We start from the raw sequence: 18,964 nt of genomic DNA, 5'->3' as shown, positions 1-18,964 counted from the left end.
CCCTCCCTTCCTTCCTTCCTTCCTTTTTAAAGCAGGGTCTTGTGTATCCCAGACTGCCCTCGAATTTGCTGTGTGTCACAGAGAATAACCTTCTACCCCTGATCTTCCTTGCTCCATCTCCCAAGTCCTGGAATTGCACTTGGTGTTTCTTGTCTGTCTTTTTACAAATGGGATCTCAAGGATTCCCAAGCTGGTCTTGCCTGCCTCAGCTTCCTGACTAACTGGGACTCTGAAGGAACAGCACTGGACCAGCCAAGACTGAGTTCTGTAGCCAGTCTGCATTATGATCCTGGGTCTGCAGCCTGGAGGGACCTCTGTGTGGTTAAGATCAGAGAGTTTAAAGGCACTTGTGGGGCACGCACATCTTTATTCCTGGATTAAAGGGAGGCAGAAGCCAGCCTGTGAGTTCTAGGCCAGCCTGGTCTACAGAGAGAGTTCCAGGACAGCCAGGGCTACACAGAGAAACCCTGACTCAAAGCAACCCCAGGGGGTCGGTGGGGCAGAGAGGCACCGAGGCAGAGAGATAGAGAGACAGAGAGACAGAGAGTCTGTCTCAAAACAAGCTTTAAAATCCCTCAACCTCTTTTCACATAGCTTTCTTCACCTGTGAGGCGTAATCACAGAAGTCCATCTCAGTGGTTACTGCAAATATTTATATTATCTAAATATTATATACTTATAAAATATTTGAAGTATTTATAGTTGGATCACATCTATGGGATAAATGCTTGTTAATATTGTGAATTATCAATCAAAGTTGTGCTTAATGGGATCCTGAGCTTGGAACAAGTCGCCAGGAGCAAAGAGTGGGTAGAAGATCAAGTCAAAGAACGCCGGGGTTCCTGTTCCCTGACTTTGTTTTTTAAGGGACACTAGCGTCTGAGGATGAGAGGAAAGAATGACTCCGTCGCGGGTCAGAACCTGAGGTATCATTTAGACGGAGCCACGCATTTCCCATTTCCTGGAGGTGATGCTGGTTCACTGACAGCTCACACAGGTCAATCTCTGTGACTCACCGACCATGGAGAAAGCCACGCCCCCTGCTCCCTGTCACTCACAGCCATGGATGCTGCGCGCGCAGGTCTAATTGCTCAGCCCCTTCACATCCACTCAGGTCAACCCTCATGGACCCATCGGAGCTTCAAAGCCTCCACTGAGACTGCATACAAGCCCGTCTTCCCTCCATTTCATCCTCTTCCTTCTTCCCCCCCCTGCCCCCACTACGTCACCTCCTTAGAGAAGGTCAGATCTGGATTCTTGGAGCATCAGGCTCTCTATTGACCAATGGTATCATGCGGACTGTGGAATGACTCATTTTCCCAAGCTGACAACCACCTTAGGCTTTGTTCTATCTGGCCTTCCACAAGGGGGGCTGGTGTCTCCTACCACAGTGGAGGCTGTGTAATTATAGTTAAGAGAAAGAAATTATGGTAGAATTCCTCCTCTCATGCCTGTGAGACCATGGGTTCAATTCCCAGAACAGTACTTAAAAGAGGGGAAGGAAGAGAAATAGCGCCAGGCGTGCCTGTCGTTCACTGTGTGTTTGTATAAATATGATGCGTGTGCATGCTCACATGCGTTGGTGCAAATCCCAGTACACGTGTGCCACAGTTTGCACGTGGAGGCTGGAAGACAACTTTCATCTAGGCAGTGGTGGTGCGTGCCTTTAATCCTAGCAGTGGGGAGGCAGAGGCAGGCTGATCTCTGAGTTCGAGACCAGCCTGGTCTAAGTAGTGATTTCCAGAATGGCCAAGGCTACGCGGAGAAATACTGTCTCAAAGAACAAAAACAAAATGAGAAAAGACTCTGAGGAGTTGATTTTCTCCTTCCACCGTGGATTCCTTGTGGAGATACCTTCCCCGCTTCTGCCCCGTGGGTCCTGGGAATGACGTCTTGAGGCAGCGAGCACCTTTGCCAACTGAGTCCTTTTGCGGTTCCATGTAAGGGAGGATATTTTAGCGTAACGTTGAAGGGTTTGTCGCCAGACTTCGGTACCCATTCCCGATGAGCGAAGCACAGAGAAGTTTGATTTTCCACAGCACCGTTTCTCAGCCTTCCTAATGCTTTAACCCTTGAACACGGTTTCCTCATGTCCTGGTGACCCCAACCATAAAACTATTTCCCTTGCCATTTCATAACTGCAGTTTTGTTACTGTATCGAATTATAATGTAAACGTCTGCTTCCCAGTGTTCTTAGGATCAGTAGACCCCAAAGGGGTTACAACCCACAGGTTGAGTGCCGTTGATCTAGAGGAAAGTATTTTGTTAAGCGCTGGCCTTAAGAAGTAGGTGCTGGGGGGTTGGGGATTTAGCTTAGTGGTAGAGCGCTTCCCTAGCAAGCGCAAGGCCCTGGGTTCAGTCCCCAGCTCCGGAAAAAAAAAAAAAAAAAAGTAGGTGCTGGGGGCTGGAGCGATGGCTCAGCGGTTAAGAGCACTGACTGCCCTTCCAGAGGTCCTGAGTTCAATTCCCAGCAACTACATGGTGGCCCGCAGCCATCTGTCTGAAGATAGCAACAGTGTGTACTCATATAAATAAAATAAATAACCTTAAAAAGAAAAGAAGAAGCAGATGCTATCCTGACCATTTTACAGGCAAGGAAACTGAGGCCCTGTAAGGTAAAGTAACTTGCCCCAAGTCACACAGCAATGTCTTCTTTACTACCCTACAACCACCCTGTGTCTGACCCAGGAGCTTCTGGGTTGGGGCAACTTGTCCTCCACCCTGCTTTCTACAGATTTCTACTACTGTCTCCATCAGTGTCTCTCCAGGCACTTAGAGGATAAGTCTGGGTTTGCAGGTGGCCAGATTTGACCAGGAGGGGAGACCAAGCATTTCTCTCTGTGGGAGAGAGGTGACTAACCCCTCAGGGCTGGGGAATGGGGAGTCTTAGAGAGAAGTGGGAGATACTAAAGGCTAATCAAGGTTCTGTCTCAAACTATAAACAACTAGGGCTCTGGCAGCACCAGCGCACAGACAAAAGGCAGACAGGAACAACTCATCTACTCATACAGGGAAGCAGGCATAGCCTACGCCCAGAGTAGGAATTAAATGTTTTCCTCAAAGCAGTAAGGAAGACTGTGGAGAAAGCCAAGCGGTGACTCTTAGGTCTGAGCCTGAGTGACAGCCTGCGTTAGTGAGTAAAGGCCCTTAATTTGTACCTGTGCGTTGTGAATTCTTTACTGACCTAACCGTGGGGAACAAAAGTAATAGTTAGGACTGAGTTGCCCAACGCACACTGTCATTTGAAAGATGCCTCTATGGCTTTTATATTTATATCGATCTGTTGCTGTATATATGTGGAGAGACTGAGAGACTGTGAGACTGCTGGATCAGGTATATTCATCAGAGTTCTTGGTTGGCTGAGAGAGAAAAAATAACTCCAACAACAACAACGACGATGACAAAAATATCAATAGCGTAGCCCTGTGTGGTGGTGGCCCACGCCTTTAGTCCTGGTCTCTCTGGAGGAAGAGGGAAGCAGCTCTCTGTGAGTTCGAGGCCAGCCTGGTCTACAGAGTGAGTTCCAGGGCAGCTAGGGTAACTTAGTGAGACCTTGTCTCAAAAGTAAATAAATGAAGTAACAATTATTCTGCCCGGTGTGGCGTTACGGGGTTGTGGTTCTGGTACCTAGGATATAGATGCAGGAGAGTTAGCTATTCAAAGTCCTCTTCTGCTACGTAGCAAGTCTGAGGCCAGCCTGGGCTACGTGAGACACTGTAATAATTATTATTCCTTACTTGCCCACACTCGGATCCAGGAGCTCAAAGATATGAGTGTCCTGACCAGATCTGCCTGCCTTTCCCAGTGGGAAAATTGCAGCTCCCCGGAGCTAAATCTCAGTTTCCCTCGCATTGGCTCTAATCGATCACATACACGGGCTCTAACCAACTTCGTGTCTAGGTTGGGCCATCCAACCTCGATGCGGAGACTGTGAGGCAGAAGCTCCATTGAAAGCGAAGGTAGGGCTTGGCCCAGGGGAGAGGGGTTTCCTAGAGGCAACAGCAGGGGCCGATTCATTCCTGTGAATCCTCCTAAGGAAAAGCCACCAATAAAGAGGACAGTACAAGGATGGCCTCATTGTTTGAGCACCCACTATGTGCTAGGCACTCATATGTGCTCGGCAAGCCGAATACTTTGTGTGCATTGTCCTCTGTATCTTCACAGCCCTTGTTTATTACTTCTCCTTATCTTGACTCAGAGTTCAGGGAATTGGCCCAAGTCCGTGTAGATAGTAAGGCGTGGACTTAGGTAGTTATTTTCCAAATCTAAACTCTTGGCTTCTCTGGGAACTGCACAGTCTCTGTCTCTCTCTATCTCTGTTTCTGTCCCTGTTTCTCTTTCTGTCTCTGTCTCTCTAGCTCTGTCTCTCTGTATCTCTCTGTCTCTGTCTCTGCCTCTTGTCTGTCTCTCTCTGTCTCTGTCTCTCTAGGAATTGATAGCTTCATGTCAAAGGAGATGCCCAGGGCCTGCTAAGAGGTCACTTTGCAAGCCTTTATGGAATGTGAAGATGGCAGGCCTCATTCCGATGACCACAGAGCCCTTGTCTTAGGGTGGCACCTGCACACCCAAAGTTTGTCATCAAGGGAAGAACAATCCAAGACCGACCGTGAGGACACAGGGTCTGCATTCCTTGCCACCACCTTGCCGCCCACAGGACTGGTGGCCAAGGGTGTGCCATGCAGGGACGTGCTCGGGCTGACTTCCTGTTCTACTAGCCAGTTTGTCCTCCAATAAACTCCCCTAGTGTCTGTCAATTTCCACATCTATTAAATGGGCACAGTAGCATCTTCCTTAAGGTTTATAGGAATCTCTTATTTTTTTTCCTCTCTCTCTCTCTCTCTCTCTCTCTCTCTCTCTCTCTCTCTCTCTCTCTCCTCCCTCTCTGGGGTCCTGGCGAGTGTATGCTGACTCTTTTTTTTTTTTTTTTTATTCATTTATTATATATAAGTACACTGTAGCTGTCTTCAGACACACCAGAAGAGGGCATCAGGTCTCCTTACAGATGGTTGTGAGCCACCATGTGGTTGCTGGGAATTGAACTCAGGACCTCTGGAAGAGCAGTCGGGTGCTCTTAACCGCTGAGCCATCTCTCCAGCCCTGCTGACTCTTTTAAAATAAGAGTTTCTTAGGTGTGGCCACTCACATCTGTAATCCCAGTACCTATGAGGCTGATGCAGGAAGATCACCATAAGTTCGAGGCCAGCCTAGAAAAGAAGTTTCAGACCACCCAAAGCTGTACAGAGAGTCCGTGTCTCAACAAATTAATAGGTACTCGTCCTCCAGTAGCCCCCTCCCCAATACTCCCTTGCTTCCTACACCATCCCTTTTCTCCTCCTTGGGGAGACTTAGCAAGAGCAAGCAGAAATGGCGGCTAAGTACCTTTTGCCTTTCTCTTTCTCTCCAGCAGCTCTCGTAACACTGCGTGACCTCAGTGCCATTCAGTCCCTGAGCTCTGAGTTCAAATCCAGCTCAGCCTCTCTCTTCCTAGCCTTGTCTCTCTCCTTCCATGCCAACTCTTTTCAGGTGAGAAGGGAATCCCCACCCCCACCACATCCTCCGCGCCCCATGAGACCTGATGCAAACCCTGTCTGCAAAGCCGCCTGCCTGCCCGCTGGGGGTTTGTTTATTCACTGGGTGAGAGGGACAGGGCTGAGTGAGCCACGCTGCGCTGCGTGCAGGGCAGGACCAGAGAAGGATCTGGGAAACAGAGGGGCCCTCCGAGGCTACTCCACTTCCCATCTCCTGAATAATTCATGACAAATAAGATGACTGGGCCAGACCTGGGCCCTCCCTTCTCCTGACAGGGAAGGGAGAAAAGTTTCTAATTACAGATCAGCCTGCCTGTCTCCCCCCCACCCTCGCCCTTGGGCGCTGCACACAGGGGGTATTTATGGGACGAGACCCGAGGGGAGGGCCTCTGTCCCTGCCCCTTTACCGGAGGAACTCAACCCGGTTTGAAATTGTAGCTTTGCCCAGACAAAGTGCGGGGAGGGGAGGGGTCACTGAGGAAATTTAGAATCCATGGGCCGGAAGAGGCAAACCTGTGGAGAGGAGCGGTCAGGGAGGATGCATCCAGAAAGAAGCCAGGTCAAGGGGGGAGCTCTGGGGAGGGCCCCGGGAACAGGAGGGCAGAGATTTGCCAAAGTCCTTGCTTGGGCCGCAATATCTGCGCGGCTTGCCAAAGCCAGCTCCTTCGCAGTGACCTCACCTGTAAAATGGGAGCTCTTTCTTCTTCCCATCCTGCCTGGGGAGTTGCAAGAGCTGATGTACGGGCAGTGTATGGAGCCTCTGCGGAGGTGGCTTAACGGGGGTAAAGAACATGCCATGGAGGCATGAGGACCTGAGTTTGGATCCCCAGCACCCACCTAAAGGCTGGGTGTGGCAGCCCCCCCCCCCCCGGCCGCCGCTATAATCCCAGTACCGGTGTGGTGTTGGTAGTGAGAATGGAGGAAGTCCTAAGTCTAGCCAAAACAGGTTTGCTCCGGGTTGAAAAAGAGAAGCTGTTTTCTAAAAAGTAAGCTGTCTAAAGCCACCTCTGACCTCCACATCCACAGTGTACACACAGGTGAGCGTACACACATATACATATGCATGCATGTTTATTAGCAATAGTACAGTTATATGTTAGCACATGCATATAACAGTAGACACATATTATATATATGTATATGTGTATGTGTGTGTATATATATATGTATATATATATATATATATTCTTTACATTGTACCACATCCCTAGAGAAGACAGATGACCAAAGGCAGCATGAGAGGGGTTGCTGGAGAAGACAGGAGGCAGTTAGCACGAGGCCTCTCTGTGAGGTCTCTTGGCCAGAGTGCAGCAGTGCAGTCCTGGCATGTGTGAGGCTCCGGGTTCCATCCCCAGAGACCTCTTAAAGAAAAAGAAAAATGGCCTTCACTCAGGCATGGAGTCGCACGCCTTTAATCCCAGCAACTCAGGAGGCAGAGGCAGGAGGATCTCAGTGAGTTCAAGGCAAGCCTGGTCTACAGAGTGAATTCCAGGACAGTCAGGGCTACCCGGTGAGACAGCATCTCGATGATATAAGTTTAAAAGTGAAGAATGAAAGACGGCATGGTCTTCACGAGTGATACCGCTCTAAGGACATCTTCTCTGGTGTCTCTGTGTGGTCTACACTGGTCTCAATTTTGGGTTCCCACTTCCACCACAGCGGGCCCACAATAATAATTCTTTTAAAAGTATAAGGACAGGATGGGGATGTGGATAAAAGAGTGTTTGCCCAGCATGCACCAAGCCCTGGATGGATCTCCAGTACTGTGTACATCAGGGATGGTTGGTGTGTGCCTGTAATCTCAGAACATGAGAGGTAGAGGCAGGAGGATCAGGGGTTCAAGGTCATCCTCAGCTACAGACCAAATTCAAGGAGACCTTGTCTTCAAGTAAAAGAAAGAATATGTTTGCATTGGGGATTTGGCTCAGTGGTAGAGCGCTTGCCTAGCAAGTGCAAGGCCCTGGGTTCGGTCCCCAGCTCCGGAAAAAAAAAAAAAGAAAAAAGAAAAGAAACAAAGAATACGTTCTCCAGGACTAGGCTGCCTGGGTTCCTCTGTTAACTCTGACTTTTTCCAGACTGTGTCAGCTTGGGAAAGTTTCTCTCCCTCTCCCCTCCCCCTCCCATTCCCCCAAATCTGGATTCATGAAGGCAGAACAAAACAAACACTTATAGCAACTCCAACTCTTCAACAGAAGAGGCACAGTAAGTGAGGGCATTTATTGAGCACCTGCAGTATACAGGTCTAGCGCTCTCTTGTGAGCCTGTTCTCAGCGAAACCAGGACGTGTCCACCTTCGCTGTCTGGATGGAGAAGCTGAGATGGAACAAGTGCCGGCCACCGCACCGAATCCCCAGAACGAGCTAGACGCGGAGGAGTTCCTGTAGGATTCCATGTCTGCAGAGTTCTAGAACGCGCACACTAATCTATGGTGACAGAAAGCAGATGAAGGGTTGCCTGGGAACAGGAGGAAAGGACACAGGCTGTCAGGGGCACGCGGGGTAGTTTCAAGGAGATGGAAATGTCTTTCATCTGACTGAGCCACTCCGGAGGATGTACTTGTCAATGTTCATCGAACTGGACACTCAGAATGGGTGTCTTGCCTTGCTTGAAAATTATACTTCAGCGAAGCTGCTTTTTTTTTTTTTTTTTTTTTCAACAAGGAAGTATATAGCTGTGATTCCTCCGGATCCCTGCGACGAATTTTACACTATTTGAGAGTCTGACTTCAACCTCATTTGTGGGCAGATTCCCCTCTGCCTCCCCAGTGCTGGGATTAAAGGTGTGAGCCACCACTCCAGGCTCAGCAACAATTTTACCACCGCCACCACCATCCCCTTTCAGTGCTGGGGACAGACCCAGAGCCAGAGCATACTAGGCACTTCTACCACAGAGCCACACCACACCCTCAGGCCCTGGCCCTCAGTTTGATTCTTAAACCCAAGTCGTTAAGATCAAGAGTTAGGACACGGCCACTCTGGTCTTGCTGGATGCCAAGGTCACCAGGTCTGTTGGACGAACAGACAAAAGTGGACGGATGGACTAGCTGCCCTGCCCATTATAACAGATCTTCCCCTTACTAGCTATGTGGCTTTGGGTAACCCCCCCGCACCCCTCCCCCAACATACCAGCCTTCATTTCTGTCTCTCAAAAATGGAGGTCACAGCAGCTCAAATCTGGAGGGATGTTCTATGAGTTATAGGAACCCCGGAGCAGGGTGTATGGTACACTTCTGCAGAGCAAAGGGGATTACCAACTTGAAGCCAGCCTGGGCTACAGGCTTCAGGCCTAGCCTAGGCTACATACACACTGAAGTCCCATCTTAAAAACAAACAAACAAAAAGAAAAAACCAGAGCCAGCCATGTCAAACGCTTGGAAGCTGTAGCCATAGTAAGGGCTAGGTAATTGTTAGCTGCCCCTATTGTGATTGAAGAGCCTGGAGCTAGAAAGGGCATAGAGGGGGAGGGGGCGCTCTGCCCAACCTGAGGTGGGAGATGGGCCAAAGATGCTTTCCCAGAGAGGTGATACTTTCCCGAAGGGACTGTGGCCAGTTCAAGTGGTCTTGGGGGGGTGGTTTGGGGAGTGGGAGGGGAATGGGAACAGCTTGGAGCAAACGCTCAATAAATATTTACTCAATAAATAAAAGTAGGCGATTTGAGGAGGGCTGCCAGTAACCAGGGGGACACAGCAGACCTGCTAGAGCGGTCTGGGGGGTCCTCACTCAGGAGGCGGAGTCTGGGTGGCTGCACTAGTGACACTTTTCCACCCCACCCTGTCCCCAGATAGACTCGGGACCCCCACCCCCTGGACCCGCGTCTCGGAGCCTATAGAAGGGATGCTGCTGAGGGCTGGGGGCCAAGGGTCCTCGAGGGCCTTCGCCCCTAATGAGAATAGGCCGAGTCCCCACGAGGCGCCTCTCCCGTTGTCCGAGCCACAAAGGAGAGGGATCAATGCGAGGCGGGAGCGGCCGAGGGGCCTCCTCTTTGTGCGGCTGTCTCGGGCCTGTTTGCGCCGCCGTCTCCGCGCCCCCATTGATCAGGCATGTGGAAAGATTCCGCCTCCCGGGCTCCCTTTGTGGCCGCGTTGCCAGGCTGCGGCCGGCGTGACTGTGGCGCTGCGCGGGGGCGCTCCCCCTGCGGTGGGCACGGGCTTGCGACCGGGCGGGGTCCCAGGAGGGTGGCGATCGCCGGATTTAGTAAGCGAAAATCGAGGAGGCCCGATTTGCTTACAACAGATAATAAAAGCAAAAGAAAAAAAAAAAAAAGAAAGAAAGAAAAAAGAAAAAAATCCCAAATAGTGTGTGTGTGTGGGGGGGGGGGGGGAATGCTTATACCACGTGTTGTCTGACATGTAAACTTCACTCAAGTATCTTGGATCTTATTTGGCGTCCTAGGAGACAGGGAGGCTGGTGTTTACCACCGTCCTGTGGGATTTTGTTTGTGAGCTTGCTTTGTGTTTTGGCCACTTCTGCACACACCCTCTGAACTCCACCCTCATCCGCCTCCCGCTCCCCCACCAGCCAGGCCACTCGGTGTAAACCTGGCTGGCCTGGTACCTATAGCGTGGCCTGGACTGGCTTCAAATTCAACATGCTGCCTCGGCCTCCCAAGAGCTAGGATGATAGGCTTTCGAATACTACCTAGCTGGACTAAAATGAAATCAAATTTTTTATTATGCTGGGGATTGAACTCTATTAGCGCTGAACCACACCTCCAGACAGAAACTATCATGTATTACTTCCTCCTCGCTCTCTTTCTCCCTCCTTCCTCTCAAACCTCCCCCCTCCCCCCCGGAACTGACATGGTCATATCCACGGATGCCTTTGAATTCCTGGTCCTCGTGTTTCCATTTCCCAGGTTCTGGTTTTTTTTTTTTTTTTTTTTTTTTTTTTTGGAGCTGGGGACCGAACCCAGGGCCTTGCGCTTCCTAGGTAAGCGCTCTACCACTGAGCAAAATCCCCAGCCCCCCAGGTTCTGTTTTTAAGTGGAAAAAAAAATTGTTGCTGTTTGAGACAGGATATCACTATGTAGCCCAGGCTAGCCTACGATCCTGCCTTAGCTTCCCAAGTGCTAGAATTATAGAACAGATAATAATAAAATAAAAAAAATAATAAATAATAAGCAACTATCATCATCACCCTCACTTTTATTGTTATTGAGACCAGGTCTCACTATGTAGGTCAGCTGGACTTTAACTCACAGAGATCCACCTGCCTCAGCCTCCCGAGTATGAGGATTAAAGGTGGATGCTACCACATTTGGCTAGATTGAAAATATTAACAGTCATATAATAAATAACATATATGTCTATGCTAATGTGAATGGATTTTTTTTAAAGATGTATTCTTCATGTATGTGGATGTGTGTGCGTGCGCTCACACAAATGCCATAGGACCTAGTATAAGTTCACAGAGGCCAGAAGAGTACATCAGATACCCCGGAGCAAGAACTACAGGCAGAAAGATGTGAGTCATCTAGGGTGGGTGCTGGGAACTGAACTTGGGTCCTCTGGAACAGCAGCAAGCCATCTTAACCATGGAGCTGGTATTCCCGTCCCAAACTTGGACAAATTTGCTGGCCAAGTTTTACCTATGGGGGCTGCCGAGGACTGCATCCACACCAGGATGTTCTCTTTGCACTAGATGGTTCCCGGGGACTGATTGGAACTCCCTTCCCAGGGAGCAGCCACCCGAGTGACCTCTGCGAGAAGGTTCGAGGCATCATCCGAGTGGAATTGTCCAGTCCATACCATGCGTCCAGGTGTTTTCGTCAGCGCCGAGAGCGGCTGAGGCTTTCTCCATGCCGCGTGTTGGAGCCACCTTTGTCACTGGCTGAGGAGTCTCCTGCTGCCTGCCTGTGTCACAGTTTGCTCTCCCACTCTGCAGGCGAGGGATGGGTAGCCACAACTCTTTCCCGGGAGGGTTTTCTTTTCGAGACAGGGTGTCACTATGCTTACCTAGATTGGCTTCAAGCTCAGAGATCTGCTCGCCTCTCTGCCTGCTGGATCAAAGGTGCCCTACAAGGCCTTTCCCCTTTCCAGTTTGGCTATGACTGCATCTGTACCAGTCACTGCCACGGCTTCAATATATTTCACCAAAGCAAAAAGACGGCGGGTTCAAAGACTTCACTTGCTACTTTCATTTCTCCTCCTGCGCATGAACTCTGCCTGAAACTGTAATGGATTTATGGGAGTCCTGAGACTGCCTTCTTCTGCAGAGCCACCGTCTTAAGCCTTACTGGAGATTAGAAGTTACTAGAACAAACAAGACTGGAGATAGAACATCAGAGCACTTGCCCAGTATGCACAGAGTCTCGGCTAGCACAGGTGTGGGGAGAAGGCAGAACAGGATGGCTTAGAGTGAACCCCAAACGAAAGAGACCCTCTGCTCCTAGGTTTGTCCACCGATGGTGTTAATTATCTCCCTAGGTAGTTAGGAGGCAACATGGGATAACACTAGGAAAAATACACAGCAGGGCACAGTGTTGCTGTAATCCCAGCACACTAGAGACCCAGAAGCCGAAGACATCCATCTTAGTCCCCATGAGGCAGCGGTGATTTCCGGGCCAGCCTGGGCTACATAAGATCCTGTCTCAAATCAAGAACAATAGAAAAAAACGAACCAAGGCTAGCCTGCATGGGGAGTCACTATCAGGCTTTTATGACTGTTTTCAATATTACTTTACATTTGTTCCTTTACTCATCACAGGGGACGTGTGTGCGCTGTGGTGTGCATGTGTGGCAGTCAGAGGAAAGCTTGGGGGAGTTGGTTCTTTGCTCTCAGCACCAGGATCTAGGGAATCAAACTCAGGTTTGTCACACTGGGTGGCCACAACCTTTGCTTGTTGAGCCACCTCACAGGCCCTCCTATCAAGTTCTTCATCCCGAACTGGTGAGCCAGGCACATCGGATGGCTGCCTCATCCGATCGAGTCATTTGAGGTAGATACTACTGTCACACTCCCATTTCACAGATGGGCAAACAGAGGCAGAGGGAGGCCAAGTCACTTGCTAAGAAGGCATGATAAAGGGCAAAGGTACCTCACAGTTTGGTCTCCTGAGCCTGGCCCCAGAGGGATGTGGCTCCTACCTACAGAACAGAGCAGGGTATAAAGATGAACTGTGTGCTTCCGCATTCCCACCGCTGTGCCCTACTGGTACCTACCTCAAAGCTGAGTGGCTATTTGGAAGGTGGGTGGAGCTTAGACGTACTTTTGGGGTGGGGTGGGGGACAGGACTACAGGATAACAGGTAGGAAGAGGGGAGGAAGCAGGAAGCAGGAAGCAAGGCCTATAGAAGGCCTATAGAAGCCAGGCCCTCCTCCAGTGGCAGCCGCTCGGAATCGCTACCTGCTACCTGAAGGGCACAGAGCACAGGGCACAGAAACTGATGATCTCAGCGGATTAGCGGACCAATCCCGACCTGATCCTGCATCCCAAAGCTGGGTCTGCACAATCCCATTTCGAGCCAGCTTTCTTTAGTGAGCTACTTAGGGAGGAGACACCGGGGCACAACCTTCTTAGAGGGCCTCTGCGCCCAATGCCCAGTCTGGAGCTCCGGGCTGAAAATGACCTGCCAACAATCCCTTACAGTCTGGGGCACCCAGAGTCTCCCCTTTAGCCTGGACAGTATGGGGGTGCCCCAGAGTCTCCCCTTCAGCACAGAACAGTATGGGTGCACCCTGGATTCTCTCCTTCAGTTCAGACAATGTGGGTGGGGGCGCTCCAGCGTCTCCCCTTCAGTCCAGTGTGGTGTACCCCCGAAACTCATCCCCAGGCTGAAGATGTGCCCCCAGCACAGAGTTCACTGGGTTTTCTCTTTCCACCACCTTTAGTTCTTTTCTGGCACAACCATCAGACCATCCAGACAGAGACCCCTGTATGAGTTAGGTAGGGGCTTGGACACACTTTGACCCCAGGCTGACCTTCAGTTCTGGGATCAAAGGAGTCTCTTGCCCCAGCTCCCTAGGCAGTTAGAAAACACAGGAGAGACTCTGAAAAACCTTTTTTTTTTTTTTTTTTTTTTTTTTTGACACAGTGCCTGTAACTGCAAGCTGGCCTCTAATTCCCAGTAATGCCAAGGACGACTTTAAGTTTCTGATCCTCCCGCCTCCCAAAATGCTAGGAACACAAGGATGTATCCCCAGGACCTCTGGGTCTATGTGGTGCTGTAAATTAATCTCGGGACTTGTCTATACTAAGTAGCAATCCATATCCTCAGCCTCAAGTATAGCTTTTCAAAAATACCTTTTTGCTTTTTAATTTTAATTTGTGTACATGCAACTGGATGGAAAAAAATTTTTTATTTATATGAATACACTATAGCTGTCTTCAGACACACCAGAAGAGGGAGCCAGATCCTATTACAGATGGTTGTGAGCCCCTATGAGGTTGCTGGGAATTGAACTCAGGACCTCTAGAAGAACAGTCAGTGCTCTTAACCACTGAACCATCTCTCCAGCCCAGAGGGGAAAGAATAAGAGAGAGCCTTACTATACAGCTCTAGCTGTCTTGGAACTCACTCCACAGACCAGGCTGGCCTTGAACTCTCGGAGATCTCCCTGCCTCTGCCTCTGGAAAGTGCTGGGATTAAAGGTGTACACCGTGAAACTTGGTCTCGGTTATAAACTTTAAGGTAATCAAACCACAGAGTCAGTGGTGTAGAACTCAGTTCTCTACCTACAATATAGTAAGGCTTTGGGCCGATGCTGATGCAGGGGTCTGGGGTAAGTCCCTCCAGTTCTTCCTTGTGACCCTTGGGTCTCAACATGTGCTGCCTCCTGGGTTTCGAAGCTTCAGGAACCAAAGAGGGTCCAGGAGTCAAAGAAACAAAACCCAAGTTTTGGGGTGAGGAACTGGCTGCAAATCCTGTGTGTGTTCCTTCCTTCCTCAGACAATTGTATCATCTGTAAATACTATTGATCAAGTCGTGCTCAGGGCAAGGGTAGGCCTGGGTGTATAGCTTATGTGGTAGAGTACTTGCCTAGCATACTCAAGACCCTAATTTGGATCTCCAGCACCACAGGCAAACAAAAACCTGATTCAGAAATTACCTCTCAAGTCAGACAGGGTGCTCCATACCTGTAATCCCAACACTCAGGAGGCTGAGGCAGGAGGATCAGGAGTGCAAGGCCTGACTAGGCTGTGTAGGTAGATGGTGTCTCAAAACAAGGGCGGAAAGAGAGGGACATAGAAGGGGAGGGAGGGAGGGAAAATGAAGTCAGAGGCTTGCCCAAGACACCCACCTACAAAGTTTTATAGACAGGCTCAAGTCCCCCTGACTCTAAAAACAATGGTTTTTCCACGGAGAAAGGACTAGAGCAGTGTCAGCCACTTAGCCAGGCAGGCAGGCCCCGGTGTGGTGTCTTGGTGTGTCACCACTGGGAGAGGCATTGCAGTGACCTCCAGGAGAGAGCTAGGCACAAGATGGACTAGGCATAGCAGGTTTCTCCTTTCCCTCTGAGGGGGTGGCGTCTGGGATTACCGGATCAGTGTAATCCTGTGGGTGGGTGGGAAGCGGGTCAGGTGGGGGGAGAAAGGGCAACTGCAGCGGCCCAGAGGCAAGATCCAGCTTGGGGCTTGGAGGAAACTACAGGGCAGGCAGCTGCGGGGCTGGGAAACAGGGCGAGCCTGGGCCAGGCAGGGCGGTGGATGCACTAAGAACTTTCTAACCACGTTTTTTTTTACTTGTCTTCTCCTTTCTCTTCTCCCTTTCAATGCCTTCTGTTTCTCAGGCAGGGGGCCAGGGCTGTCTTCCGTCTTCCCCGCTTCTTCTCAACCCGCGCTCCCCCTCCCCTCTTCATCCTCTTCTGAACAGCCGCCCCGCCCCCACAGGTCCAGTTCACACCCACCCCTTTCCCCTCCCTTCCCCTCCCCCCTCCCCCCCCCCAAGACAATGAGGACTGAACCCTGAGACCGGCAAACCAGGGCATTGTCCCTTTAAGGAATCCCGAAATCCCGGACACCCCACTCCTCCCCCACCTGAGAACCAATTTGGGTTCCCGAATTCAAGTAGAGGCTTTTGTGCGTCACGTGTTTGGGGGAACAAAGCCCTCTGCGGCAGGAATAAAAGCTCCCATTCAGGAGCCGTTTGTTCTCCTCCTAAACGTTTCCACTCCAGCCTTGCCTCTCCCGGGTTCCCAGGGCCGCCCAGCTCGGCCTCACCTTCCCTCCTCAGCTTTAATGCCCTACCCAAAGCAGGTGGCCGCAGACCCACCTTTACTCCCCGAGAGATCAGATGACACCATCTGGCCCTGGGCTGTGCCCTGCGTGCTCTGCCTCTCTCTCTCTCTCTCTGTTCACCTCCTCAAGACTTCTGAGGAGACTGAGGCTCACCGAGTTTAGGTAGCTGCCTATCCCTGCCAGAAAGGGAGTCTGGACAGTTAGCTGGTCCTAAAGACAGGGGGGACTAAGTCAAGACAGGCAGCCTGTGGGGTCAGTCACCCGCAGGGAGGAGGTCACAGTCATGGCTAAGCCTTGAGGCAGACAAGAAGGAGTCTCATCTTCGAGGGAAATCGAGGGAAATCGTGGGTCGGTCAGGACCACTGTGGAAGAGCCAGAGAGAATAGGCTAAGTGGATACTTGAGTCGTCTTTAACCCCAGCACTCAGGAGGTAGAGGCAGGCGGATCTCCGTGAGTTCAAGGCTAGCCTGGTCCACATAGCAAGTTCCAGGCCAGCCGTGGCTACTTAGTGAGACCCCAGCTCCAAAATGAAAAGGGAAGGGAGGAAAATCTATTGATCTGAGATTTTAATTGGTATGTTAATCACCAGGAAGGTTGGTGAGTAGAGTGTAATCCCATCTGTGTAAGATTCTGTTCTAGCACGCACAGTTCACAAGTGCCTGGACCACCAGAGCAGCCAATGCCTCTGGCATCTGTGGGCACCTGAAGTCACATGTACACGTTTTATTGTAACCCACCTCCCCAAACCCGTTCCTGCTGCCTCAGCCTCTGTTGCTAGGGTTGCAAGCATACCGGGCAAACAGGGCTGCTTCCCCCTCTTTCTGCTACTGGGCTTTGAACCAGGGTCTTCGACACGCTAGGCAAGCATTCTACCTCGGAGCTGTGCATGCTCAGCCCCTAGTTAGCCACCTCAGAGTGTGCCTCGTGGCCTCTTCCCAGTGCTCTGCAGCACCGATTCCTTCCACTTCTACCTCTTTTCACCTCAGGGATGGCTATGGCTCCTGCTTCTCCAACCCGTCGAGTCCAGGCAGCTCCTGACCTGCCTTCTGCTTCTTGAGATTCAGCCCAGTTTTGGTATTTCGAGTAGACGGAAGTGCGTGGCACTTTCTGTCTAGCTAAGCAGATCTGTGCTTGCTTCGCATTGGTTTTTTGTTTATGTGTGTATACACGTGTGTGCAGGTGTGCATTAACAAGTGTGTGTAGGTTAGGGGGTCCGTGTTGAGTGTCTTCATTGATCCCTGTTTTGCTTTTATTTATCTTTTTTGTTGTTGCTTTTGTTTGTGCTTTTTGGTGTATGTGTGTAGTGTGTGAATGTATGTGTATGTGTGTGTTTACAAATGTGTGGACACAAATTTGTGTTATGCATATGTGTGTGTATGTGTGCATGCCCGTGTGTGTGCACATGTGCATGTGTGTATGTGTGAGTTGGCATGTGTGTGTACGCAGGTGCGTGTGTGTGCCCATGTGTATTTGTGTGTGTATACACCCACATGTGCGTGCATGCCTGTGTACATGTGTATATGTGTATGTGTATGTGTGTTTGCATGGGCATCTGTGTGTATGTGTATATGTACATGCCCGTGTGCATGCATGCGCTAGTGTGCTTGTATGCGAATGTGTGTGCGTGCATGCCTGTGTGTATATGTGTGTATGTGTATGTGTGCATGCCTACCTGTGTGTGTGCGTGTGTATGTGTGTGCATTTGCAAGTGTGCATGTGTGTGTGCATGTGCAAGTGTGTGTGCGCGCGTGCGTGTGCGTGTGTGTGTGTGTGCACATGCCCACGTACACTAAAGCTAACATCAGATGTCTCTCTCACTTGTTCTCTACATTATTTTCTGAGTCAGGGACTGCACATGAACCAAGAACTCACACATTCTGGCTATTCTGACTTGTCCAGGCACGCCAGGTTTCACGTGGGCTCTGAGGACCTTACCTCTTGTCTTCGCACTGGCATGGCAAGAGTTTTATCCACTGAGCTGCCTGTTCAGTCCCTCTGCCTCACTGAGAAGGGTCTCTCCCTTAGCAAGGAGCTTGCTGACTCAACCAGATGTGCTGGCCAGGAAGCCCCGGGCATCCTCCTGTCTCTGACTCCACAGTACTCCAATCACTGGCCTGAGCCTCTAGGCCCAGCTTTACACAGGTGTCCTGGCTCTAACTTGGATCCTTAGCTTGTAAAGCGGACATTTCCCGGGTCAAGCTGTCTCTGTAGCCCCCGCTTATGTGCAGCAAACATCAGCACACTGCCTTTTCCTCTCTCATGCTGGAACATAGAACTCAAATCGGCAAAATGTTTGGTGAGGCCGCGGGCTCAATCCCCAGTACCACGGCAGCTAAGTTACTTTGAAAAATTTAAAACAGAGCAACTGTTGATGGAGTGGAAAAAGAAACTTTAAAGTGCTGGGGAATCTAACCTAAGTTCTGTTTGTTTGTTTGTTTGTTTGTTTGTTTGTTTTTCAAGACAGGGTTTCTCTGTGTAGCTCTGGCTGTTCTGTAACTCACCCTGTAGACCAGACTGAATTCAGAGATCTACCTGCCTCTGCCTCCCAAGGGCTGGGATTAAAGGTGTGCAGCAACACTGTCTGGATCAAACCAAATTCTTGCATTCTGAAGTTGTTTCACATGCCTCTGTGTGTGTGTGTGTGTGTGTGTGTGTGTGTCTCTATGTATGTATACGATGTGCATGTGTGTGATGCATGTGGATATGGGCGCCCACATGCCATTGCTTGTCTGAGGACAACTTGGATGTGAGCGCCCACCTCCCCTTTGTTTGAGACAGGGTCTCTGTGGTTTGCCTGCTGTGTGGGTCAGGCCAGCTGAGTAACTTCCAAGGAGCCTCTGATTGGTACCTCTCACACCTCTGTAGGAGCTGGGGTTACAGAGACTTATAAAAACTCCCAGGCTTGATGTGGGATCTGTGGACTTGAACTCTGGTCTCACACAGTCAGTTAAGCACTTCTGTGCAGTAGGCATCTCCTCCTCCAGCCTGTAGTTCTGTCTGTTTTTGAGGTAGGGTCTTGCTGTGTAGCCCAGGCTAGCCTCACTCTGGCTATCTCACTGAAGATGACCTTGAAGCTCCTGATTTTCTTGCCTCCACCTCCCAAAAATGCTATAATTACAGATGTGCACATCCACACCCTAGCCCCCCCCCAAAATATCCATATTCTTGTTTGGTTTTGCTTTTTCTCACCAAACGTGAAACCTGTAAAAAGTATGACTGTACAAACTTTAATATATATATAATCAACGACCTAGGCTTTTC

General features: G+C 50.3%; 1 protein-coding gene and 1 long non-coding RNA gene across 3 annotated transcripts in view; one reads left to right on the top strand and one right to left on the bottom strand.

Annotated features, from left to right (window-relative positions):
• Positions 1-18,964, top strand: part of Msi1 (musashi RNA-binding protein 1) — a 96,628-nt gene that overhangs the window by 24,703 nt on the left and 52,961 nt on the right. The gene's annotated exons all lie outside the window — the stretch shown is intronic.
• Positions 7,700-9,716, bottom strand: LOC102547958 (uncharacterized). Of its 2 annotated transcripts, none has more exons than XR_595371.4 (2): positions 8,654-9,716; positions 7,700-7,982 (listed from the first exon to the last, which is right to left on the bottom strand). It is a non-coding gene; the product is annotated as an uncharacterized LOC102547958 (long non-coding RNA). The 2 variants fall into 2 exon arrangements; XR_010056576.1 differs by having other exon boundaries at positions 7,700-7,951.

This window comes from Rattus norvegicus, chromosome 12, assembly GCF_036323735.1.
Source record: "Rattus norvegicus strain BN/NHsdMcwi chromosome 12, GRCr8, whole genome shotgun sequence".
Classification (NCBI taxonomy): Eukaryota; Metazoa; Chordata; class Mammalia; order Rodentia; family Muridae; genus Rattus; species Rattus norvegicus.
This window is presented reverse-complemented; position numbering and strand designations above follow the sequence as displayed.